The 9,270-nt window shown below is 39.5% G+C and overlaps 1 long non-coding RNA gene across 1 annotated transcript; it reads right to left on the bottom strand.

The window, feature by feature from the left end:
• Nucleotides 1-7,934: 7,934 nt before the first annotated feature.
• Nucleotides 7,935-8,667, bottom strand: LOC145056962 (uncharacterized). Its single transcript, XR_013685948.1, has 3 exons — nt 8,481-8,667; nt 8,258-8,297; nt 7,935-8,185 (listed from the first exon to the last, which is right to left on the bottom strand). It is a non-coding gene; the product is annotated as an uncharacterized LOC145056962 (long non-coding RNA).
• Between the last annotated feature and the right edge of the window lie 603 nt (nt 8,668-9,270).

Here is a 9,270-nt window from a genome sequence, read left to right as displayed (position 1 = left end):
AGAGTATGAGGGTTGAACGCTGTGTCTGTTATAGTGGTATGGAATGACATCATGATGAGATGTCTGCTGAGGACGCGGAAGGGATTCCGCGGGTGTAGAGCCAGGAGGCTCGGAAGGGATCCAGGGAGAGCATCCTGGACTCTCAGTGTGATTCTGATCAGGGTATTGGGTATGTATCAGTGATTCATCTTGGGGGGGATGTTTGAGGATATCATCAGTGTATCGGGTCTTCCAACCTGTGGGTGTTGGGGCTAGTTCAGCATGTGTATGTGATTGCAAGAGGAGAACTCGTGAGGGTTGCTCTGAGAGTGAGAATGGGTCTCTCAGTCGTTCCGGAATGGATAAAGTGGGCTTTGGATCGGGGATCCGGTGGTTCATGGTTTCCTAACCCTTATGGGTCGAGTGATCGTTGAGATTTAGAGCAGAGTTGCATCTTGGGTAATTCTCGGTTATTGAGAGTGATGATCAGGGGTACAGTCGATGCCCGGTTCGAGATGGTGATCAGTACACCGTGAAGGAGGGGAAAGTATGTTCGAGTTTCGATATTTATGCCTTGAGAGACCTGGGCCGGTTAAGGCCTGGTGGAGCGTTGTGGGAATATCCTTGGAGTTGAGTTGCTGTAGGCTTCGAGGGCGAAGCCTAATATAAGTGGGGGAGAATTGTAACATCCCGGAATAGCAAGAGTAGAGTTGAAGGGCTAAAAATGTTATTTGGGAAAGAGCGACTCGGCGAGTCCATGGATGGACTCGGCGAGTAGAGTCGCGGCTTGGTCGCGTGTTAAGCAGCCAACTCGGCGAGTCGATGAGATGGACTCGGCGAGTAGGCGCTGAGTGGAGAAAGCCCTAATTCTCGGGGTTGAGCCCTATTTAAGGAACATTATATCCTTCCCCCAGCCTCTTTATTCCCTCTTGAAGTCCAGAAACCCTAGAAAGTGTGATTGAAGAAGATTGGAGCGTATTTGGAGCATTGGAGGAGTTTGTTGAAGGAATCTTGTGAGATTGAAGGCTTGGGGCAAGGGGCTTTGCTTGGATTCGAATTTCATTGCAGTGGGGCGTCCATTGGAGGTAATATCTCGTTCTTGGACTGATTGTATGTTGTTTCTTCATTTTGGGGTTTGTGGGATTTTGTCTTTGGATGAAATTGGAAGTCTAGGGGTTAGATCTGAGGTTGCTACCTCAGATCTGAAATGGAGAAGAATCAGAGAGCATGAAAGTCCCTGTGTTGGACTGTTTAGTGAAGCTTGCATGTCCCAAACCCTAGTTATAAGTGAATAAGGCCTAGATCTCTTTGTATTCACGTAAAGTTTGCCACTTTACGTGATGGATGAGTTGTATGAGACTAGACCTATGTTTTGGATCATTTGCATGGCCTGGAATGCTTCTGAGTGGATTCAGACCGGTGGTACTCGGCGAGTCACATGAGTGGACTCGACGAGTTGCTTGAAGATGAGCTGGGACTCGGCGAGTTGGAAGAACAACTCGGCGAGTTGGATGAAGATGGCCTGGAACTCGGCGAGTTGTATGAACAACTCGGCGAGTAGGTTGATGATAGTCTTAGACTCGGCGAGTCTGTTCTTGGACTCGGCGAGTCTTGTCGAAGAGTCCCGATATTCCCTGGTTGAGTCGAGAATCGGTGAGTCAAGGGATGACTCGGTGAGTTGTGTGCGAGTGGACTTAGAGTTGTTGGACTCGGCGAGTCTCGGAGTGACTCGGCGAGTTAGGTCGCGGATTGAGTGAAGTTCTGATTATAGGAACTCGGCGAGTCATAGGGTTGACTCGGCGAGTAGGGTCAGTCAGGGGTTGACTTTGACTGAGGACTTTGATTTTGACCAAGGGTTGACCGTTGACTTTTAGGGTTTGGTCAGCGATGTGGCCTTTGGGCCAAGAGAGGGTTAAAATATTCTTTTACCCTTAAGAGGGTGCATTGAGAGGATTGATTCTAGTCTCGAGAGTTATAGTCATGAGAGTTTTGCCTTACGTGTTAGGCGGTGGCGAGTTCGAGATTCAAGTATGGAGATATCTGCTTTCTGCTTGCCAGGTGAGTCTTCTCACTATACTTTACCTTGAGTAGGTAATCAGAGCCATGTGTTAGTGTGTGTATATTATGTGTATGCTATGTGTTATACTGCATTATTTCTATGTGATTTATGCTATGCATGTTTGCAGAGTTGGAACCGAAGGGTTCCTAGAGTTAGAACCGGAAGGTTCACAGAGTTAGAACCTGAGGGTTCACAGAGTTTGGGTGCACGGACCCATAGAGTTATGGCCTCGAGTGGCTTATATGTGTTATGTGTGTGGTATTTTGGGGAACTCACTAAGCTTCGTGCTTACAGTGTTTTGTGTTATGTTGTTTTCAGGTTTCTTTCAGTATCACGGGACGGCACCGGCTTGATTGTACACACCAGAGAAAGAGTCATATTTTGGAGGATCCTGGTTTTCTATGCAAGTGAAAATGAAGCTATGTTTTGTAATTCAATTATGAATGAGATTTTTAAACAAGTGTTCTAAGATTAAAATGATTATTTTAAATGAAAATTTTGTCTTGAAATTTACGGTGTTACACCTCTGAAGAACTTTGAACGGTCCAATAAACCTTCGACTCAACTTTTCTCTTTTCCAAAATCTTATAAGTCCCTTCCACGGTGAAACTTTAAGAAAAACTAAATCTCCAACTTTGAATGTCATCGGTCGCCTCTTCTTGTCAGCATAGCCCTTTTGACGATCCTGAGCTTCTAACATCCTTTCCCTAATCACTTTCAGCTTTTTAACAGTCTTGTGGACTATCTCGAGGCCCATAAACAACTTTTCTCCAGCTTCAAGCCAACATGACAGCGTACGACACTTCTTTCCATACAAAGCTTGGTAAGGTGCCATCTTGATGCTCAAATGGTAATTATTGTTGTAGGAAAACTCTACCAGGGGTAAGTGTTCATCCCAGTTACCTTGGAATTCAAGGGTACATGCTCTTAACATATCCTCCAGTATTTAAATCGTCCTTTCGCTCTAACCATCGGTCTGTGGATGGCAGGCTGTATTTAAACACAACTTCGTACCCAATTCCTCTTGTAGACTCCTCCAAAACCTTGATGTGAAACGACTATCACGATCTGATACAATCGTTAAAGGAACACCGTGAAGTCTTACTATTTTCTTCACGTAAGCATTTGCAAGCATATCCATATACCATATTTCACTGGCTGCTATAAAGTGCACTCTTAGTGAACCGATCAACGACCACCCAAATCATGTCGTGACTGGCCCTCGTTCTGGGCAGTTTAGTGAAAAAATCCATGTCCATGATGATGTCTTCCTATTTACCCATGGGTACAAGTAAAGGTTCTAAACTCCCATATGGTTTCTGATGTTGTGCCTTAACTCTCACACAGGTTACACACTCGGTCACATACTTTGCAACATCGAGCTTCATCGTCAGCCACTAGTAGTAAGGTTCCCGATCCCTATACATCTTAGTGCTGCCGGAATGAATCAAGTACATGGTTTTGTGAGCTTCTTCCATCAGAAGATCTCTTATTCCTATCGTATTAGGTACCCAAATCCTATCTTGGAATACCTTCAAACCCTGATTATTTGTACCCAACGCCCAAGTTTTGCCCAAACGTTCTTCCTTTCGGTCATTTGTCTCTGAGTCTTCTTCCTGATCTTTCTTAATGCTTTCCACAATCGTTGAGACGACTTTAATTCTTAACACTCTTGGCCTTCTCTTTTCAAGGCTCACTTTCTGACTTAGAGCATCAACCACAACATTTGCTTTACCAGGGTGGTAAAGTATCTCATAGTTGTAATCCTTGAGTAACTCTAGCCAACGTCGTTGTCTCATATTCAATTCCATCTACTTAAAGAGATACTAAAGAATCTTATGATCAGTGAAAAGTTTGCACTTTGTTTCGTAAAGATAATGCCTCCATATCTTTAATGCGAATACCACTGCTGCCAACTCCACATCATGAGTGGGGTAGATCTTTTTGTGCTCCTTCAGTTGTCTTGATGCATATGCTATCACCTTATCCCTTTGGGTTAAAACACAACCTAACCCAACTCCAGATACATCGCTATAAACTGCAAAGTCTTCAACTCCGTCAAGTAAAGAAAGAATTGGTGCTTCACACAACTTCTTCTTTAGCTTCTCGAATGCTTCTTCGTGTTTCTCACCCCAAGTGTATGTGGCTCCTTTATGGGTCAAAGCTTTTAATGGAGCAGCTATCGAAGAAAATCCTTGGATAAACCTTCGGTAATATCCAGCTAATCCTAGAAAGCTTCGAATCTCCGTGGGGCTTTTTGGTCGTTCCCATTTCATCACAGCTTCAATCTTTGTTGGTTCAACCATTATTCCTTCTTGGATAACAACATGACCCAAGAATTGGACTTCTCGAATCCAAAAATCACATGTGGAGAACTTTGCATACAACTTCTTCTTCTTCAAAACTTCTAACACTTCTAGCAGGTTCTTGCCATGCTCCTGCTGGCTCTTTGAGTAAACCAGGATGCTATCTATGAACACTATCACGGATTTATCGAGGAATGGTTTACAAACCCTGTTCATCAAATCCATGAATGTTGTTGGAGTATTGGTTAGTCCAAAAGACATAAACAAGAACTCATAGTGTCCGTATCTTGTTCTGAATGCAGTTTTCTCAATATCTTGCTCTCTCGCCTTCAGCTGATGATATCCTGACATGAGATCAATCTTTGAGAAATAGATCGAACCTTGCAGCTGATTGAACAGGTTGTCAATCCTTGGCAATGGATACTTGTTCTTTACCATTGCCTTATTCAGCTCTCTATAATCTATGCACATCCTCATGCTTCCATCTTTCTAAGCTTAAAAAGGCTCCTCAAGGTGAAATTAGGGTTACACAAACGTATGAGATGGTGGAGGCTGATAAGATGAATGAAATAAATCCATAAGAGTGCTTAAATACGAGTCACACCCTAAAACCTAGGGTTTCCTTAACTGGCAAGTACGCCCCACATATACTAATGTACACCATGCGTACTAGGGCGCGCCCTAGTACGCTCAACATACACCACGTACGCATGGCGTACTCCTAACGCCAAATTAAAAAAATGCCACTAGGTCTCCTTTTGCACACTTTCCTGAACTAGAGACCAAAATGCAACATAATTAAACTATAGGTTGAAATTAGAAGTACCTTATCATCGGGATGTTACACCTCATAAGTCATAATCAATCATAGCACCAAAACTGCTCAACCAGTCCATACTCACTATCACATATACATCCCCTATGGGGATAGGGATCAGATCAATCAAATAAGGCACTCCGAAGATCTCCAATATACAACTTTGATACACTGCGGATGCAGAAACCCCGTGTTCATTGGCGATAGAATCCCGCAACGAAAACTCTAACTCCCCAATAGGCATATCAAACTCCCTACTGAATGATCGAGATACAAAGGACCGACTTGCACCCGAGTCAAATAATACAAGTTCAGGAAAAGAGTTCACTAAGAACGTACCTATTAGGAGCATAAACATAAGCATATCATAAAACATAATTAACAGAATAATAAATAGAAACATATCGGTCACGACGTATGGTGCCAACCTGGCCTCCTCTGCCATGAGTTGGAAAGTACGACCCCAAGCTTTCGGGAGCTCCACCCTGCCCTGACTTCCATCCGTGATCCTCATAGTAGCCAGCGCTGGAGCCTGCTCCGGCCTAGCAGCAAACAAGGGGTATTGGGCCTTCATATGACCCGCCTTATCACAATGATAACAAATCCTGATGCCGGAAGTCCCTCGCAGTGTGGCTATGCTTGCCACATTTGGCATCCCGAAGAAGATCGACAAGCTCCATCATGAACCTTGCCACACTTCTGACAAGCTCCGTCGGGACCAGACTCTCCTCCCTCATATGGATATCCATCTCAATTTCACGCCGCTTGGCGACCTCCTGCAACTCCAACAATGAACCATAATAATGAGTGGATACAAACTCCCTGATGTCCATCTTGAGCATGCTCAAGTAATGGGTCATCTGAGTTACCTCTTTGATTATTATTGTAAATTTGCTTGGAAAGCCAACACCATAATTATGATGTCTTTAATGGTTTGTATCTAAACCCTAGGAATGGAGGACTTGAGAGAAAAGAGGAGATGGAAGCATAATTTTGAATCTTCTAGCTCTTGGTATGTATAGTCCTAAAATAGGGAGTCAAATGAGCCCTATTTATAGCTGATAGGAAAGCCCTAGAAACCATAATTTGAAATAAGTTAATATTATTTCAAATTTGGCTTTATCTAGTTTCCTTGTTATCCACATGGACATTCTAGAAACCCTAGGAGGCTTCTAAATTTCGTTCCCCATAAGAAGGATCTAGAATCCTTTTATTGTTCAACTATTTAATAATTACAACTTAAGTCCTTGTACTGTTAATCCTAAAATTAATTCCAATTAATTTATGGTTAATTATTAATTAAATAATACTATTTCTAATTAATATATTAACAAACTATTTATTTCTATTTGTTAATCATATAATAAACCAATAAATCAACCTCTCTCTCCAAAAGTCATTACGTCACTGACAATTTTTTAGGGCAACCCAAAAACGACTTTACTTTTAGTTCAAGTATATACCAATTTAGTTATAGGCTTAGACACCTAATCCAACACATACATCATATACTTATTCTTATGTATATGCATATAGATATACATAATCATAATCATATGTATTTAATTGTCTTATGCTTGTACTTATTCTCATGCATATACTTATTCATTTGTATATGGCTATACATATGCATATGCATATACTTATGAATTGTATATCATATACTTATTCTTATGCATATATATTTAACTGCATTATGCATATACTTATTATTATGCATATGCACATGCATATACATATACTTATTTATATGCATATAGATACACTAAGAATGTTTTTTTTTTAAACTGTACACACTACTAGAAAAAAGGCCTTTTACGACGCTCATTGCGCGTCGTAAAACGCTCAGACGACGCGCAAATGCGTGTCAAGGAAGGCCCTGTCATAAAGAGAGACGACGCGCATTTACGACGCGCGGTTATGACACGCAATGCGTATCAAGGAAGGCCCTGTCATAAAGGAAGACGACACGCATTCGCGTGTCGTAACCTTACGACGCGCGTGTTAATGACACGCAATGCGTATCAAGAAAGCCCCTGTCAAGAAAGGCCATGTCATAAATGAAGATGACATACATTTTTGCGTATCGTAAATTTAAATGTTTAAAAAAAAAATTTATATATTTATTAATTTTTAAATTAAATTTTCATTTAATTTCTTATAACAGAAATAAAATACAATATACAAAAAATACAATCCATTGCATAATATAAAATAAATTGCACAAATTATAATGTCATACAAAAAATCATTCAAATGTTAAACAAAAATAATACATTGCTAACATGTGTTATACATTCCTATAAAACTAACAAATAATCATACAACTCTGTTTCTTACTGGAAAGGAAAGCCAAACATGATTATAAGTCTCCCTTAATCTTGAACTTCGCCACCACCGACGTAAGAAAAAAACTGCGTATAAATATCAAAAAACAAGATATGAGCCAATCATTCTATGACTCAAGGAAAAATATCATTAGAGAAATGTGAAAAAAATATGAAACAAATGAATGAAAGTGCATTGCTATTTCTTTAATACATACTGCATAGAGTAAGACTTGGACATCATCTATAGTTTTGAAGGACATTGATGTCTCCTTATGCTGCACATATTAAAAATAAAAAAGAACAAAATTAAGTAACATATGGATTCATATATCTATCAATTGTATTGTAAATTGTAAATTAAATAAATAAGCATTAAGCATACATACCACTACAGATGCAATGCCAGGAAAAAGGCCTGAGCATATAATGGCGCTAACCGATGATTGATTATGACTTAATCTGTTGCTAATCCCCGATTTAGTCTCAAGTAATTGAGCATCTTTTAAAATATGGATAAACGATTCCTTAAAGAATGTATAGCTTGAAGTGTTTGAGCATAAAGGAAATTCCTCCAGCAATATTTATAAGCATATCCTTCTCTTTCAGCTTCTTTCCATCCTTCATATTCACACACAAGTGCCATATGATCATTGTAATCCTTTGCAGAAAATATTGATTTTGTTGTACTAGCTTGCTGAAATAGACATACAAAAGATATCAGGAAAAGACCAAAATGCCCTTGTGTGAAAGTAGCTGGATTACTCACGTCTTTGTTCTCTTGAGGCAAAAGAAAATGATCCCTGACACTAAGTCCAGCAACAATTGTAAGAATATGATCAAAGCAACGAAAAAAAAAGCACCCATTATTAGCATTTTCCCTAATTTCGGATCCAATGGAAGCATTACCAGATATTTACGTATATTTTGAAAAAATGAGAAAAGATAATATTAGGAAATAAACTTTTATAAATATATTAATATAAACTAACCAAGATGTGTAAGATTTTCATTTACATCTAATGCTCCAATCATCTTTGAAAAATCCACAACATTTTGGACCTAGAACAAATTAAAGTTCTATCATTTAGCAATTTGAATCATTCACTAAGATTCAAGTCATCAAGAACTGTTAACACTTACAGCTAATGGCTCTGGAGGCAGCAAAGCAGCTGATAAAAACTCTCCAATACTTCCAACAATGAGGGCCCTTAGGTTTAATTCAATGCAACAAACAGCAACCTACTATCATTTATTTGTTTATCATAGGCTTTTTGTTACTAAGAATAATACCTACCGGATTCAATACATATTAAACTTTGAAGCGATTAGGGTAATTAGAAGTAAGTCCCTCCAGTTCTTCCTGTAAGTGTAATTAATCCCTCATCAAATTATTTAAATTATCCTTAATTTAATACTTTGCAAAAAATACAAATTCATTAATCTAAAATTCCAAAAGTAGATGACTCCTCTTAGAGAAGATGGGAACTACTTGTTTTTGTTTTTGTGTGTGTCATGGAAATTAGCATTTTCTTAATGTGTAGTACAAATTAGAATCAAAAGTTGTTCCTATCTTCTCTCATTTTTGTCGTGAATTTGATTATCAGAGTTGCAACTTCTTGATGACAAGCTTTTTACACAAAAAGTTACTATCAAAGAAGTATATAAAGTTCGCTTACTTTCAACTGATCGATCTGATATAATGTACGTTGGTTCACCAGATTCACCATCTGTATTCACAGGGGTAAATTTGGCAACTGTAGCATCCAACAGCTCCTAAGG

The sequence above is a fragment of the Lactuca serriola genome, chromosome 6, assembly GCF_051521515.1.
Source record: "Lactuca serriola cultivar US96UC23 chromosome 6, Lser_US96UC23_V15, whole genome shotgun sequence".
NCBI lineage: Eukaryota > Viridiplantae > Streptophyta > Magnoliopsida > Asterales > Asteraceae > Lactuca > Lactuca serriola.
This window is presented reverse-complemented; position numbering and strand designations above follow the sequence as displayed.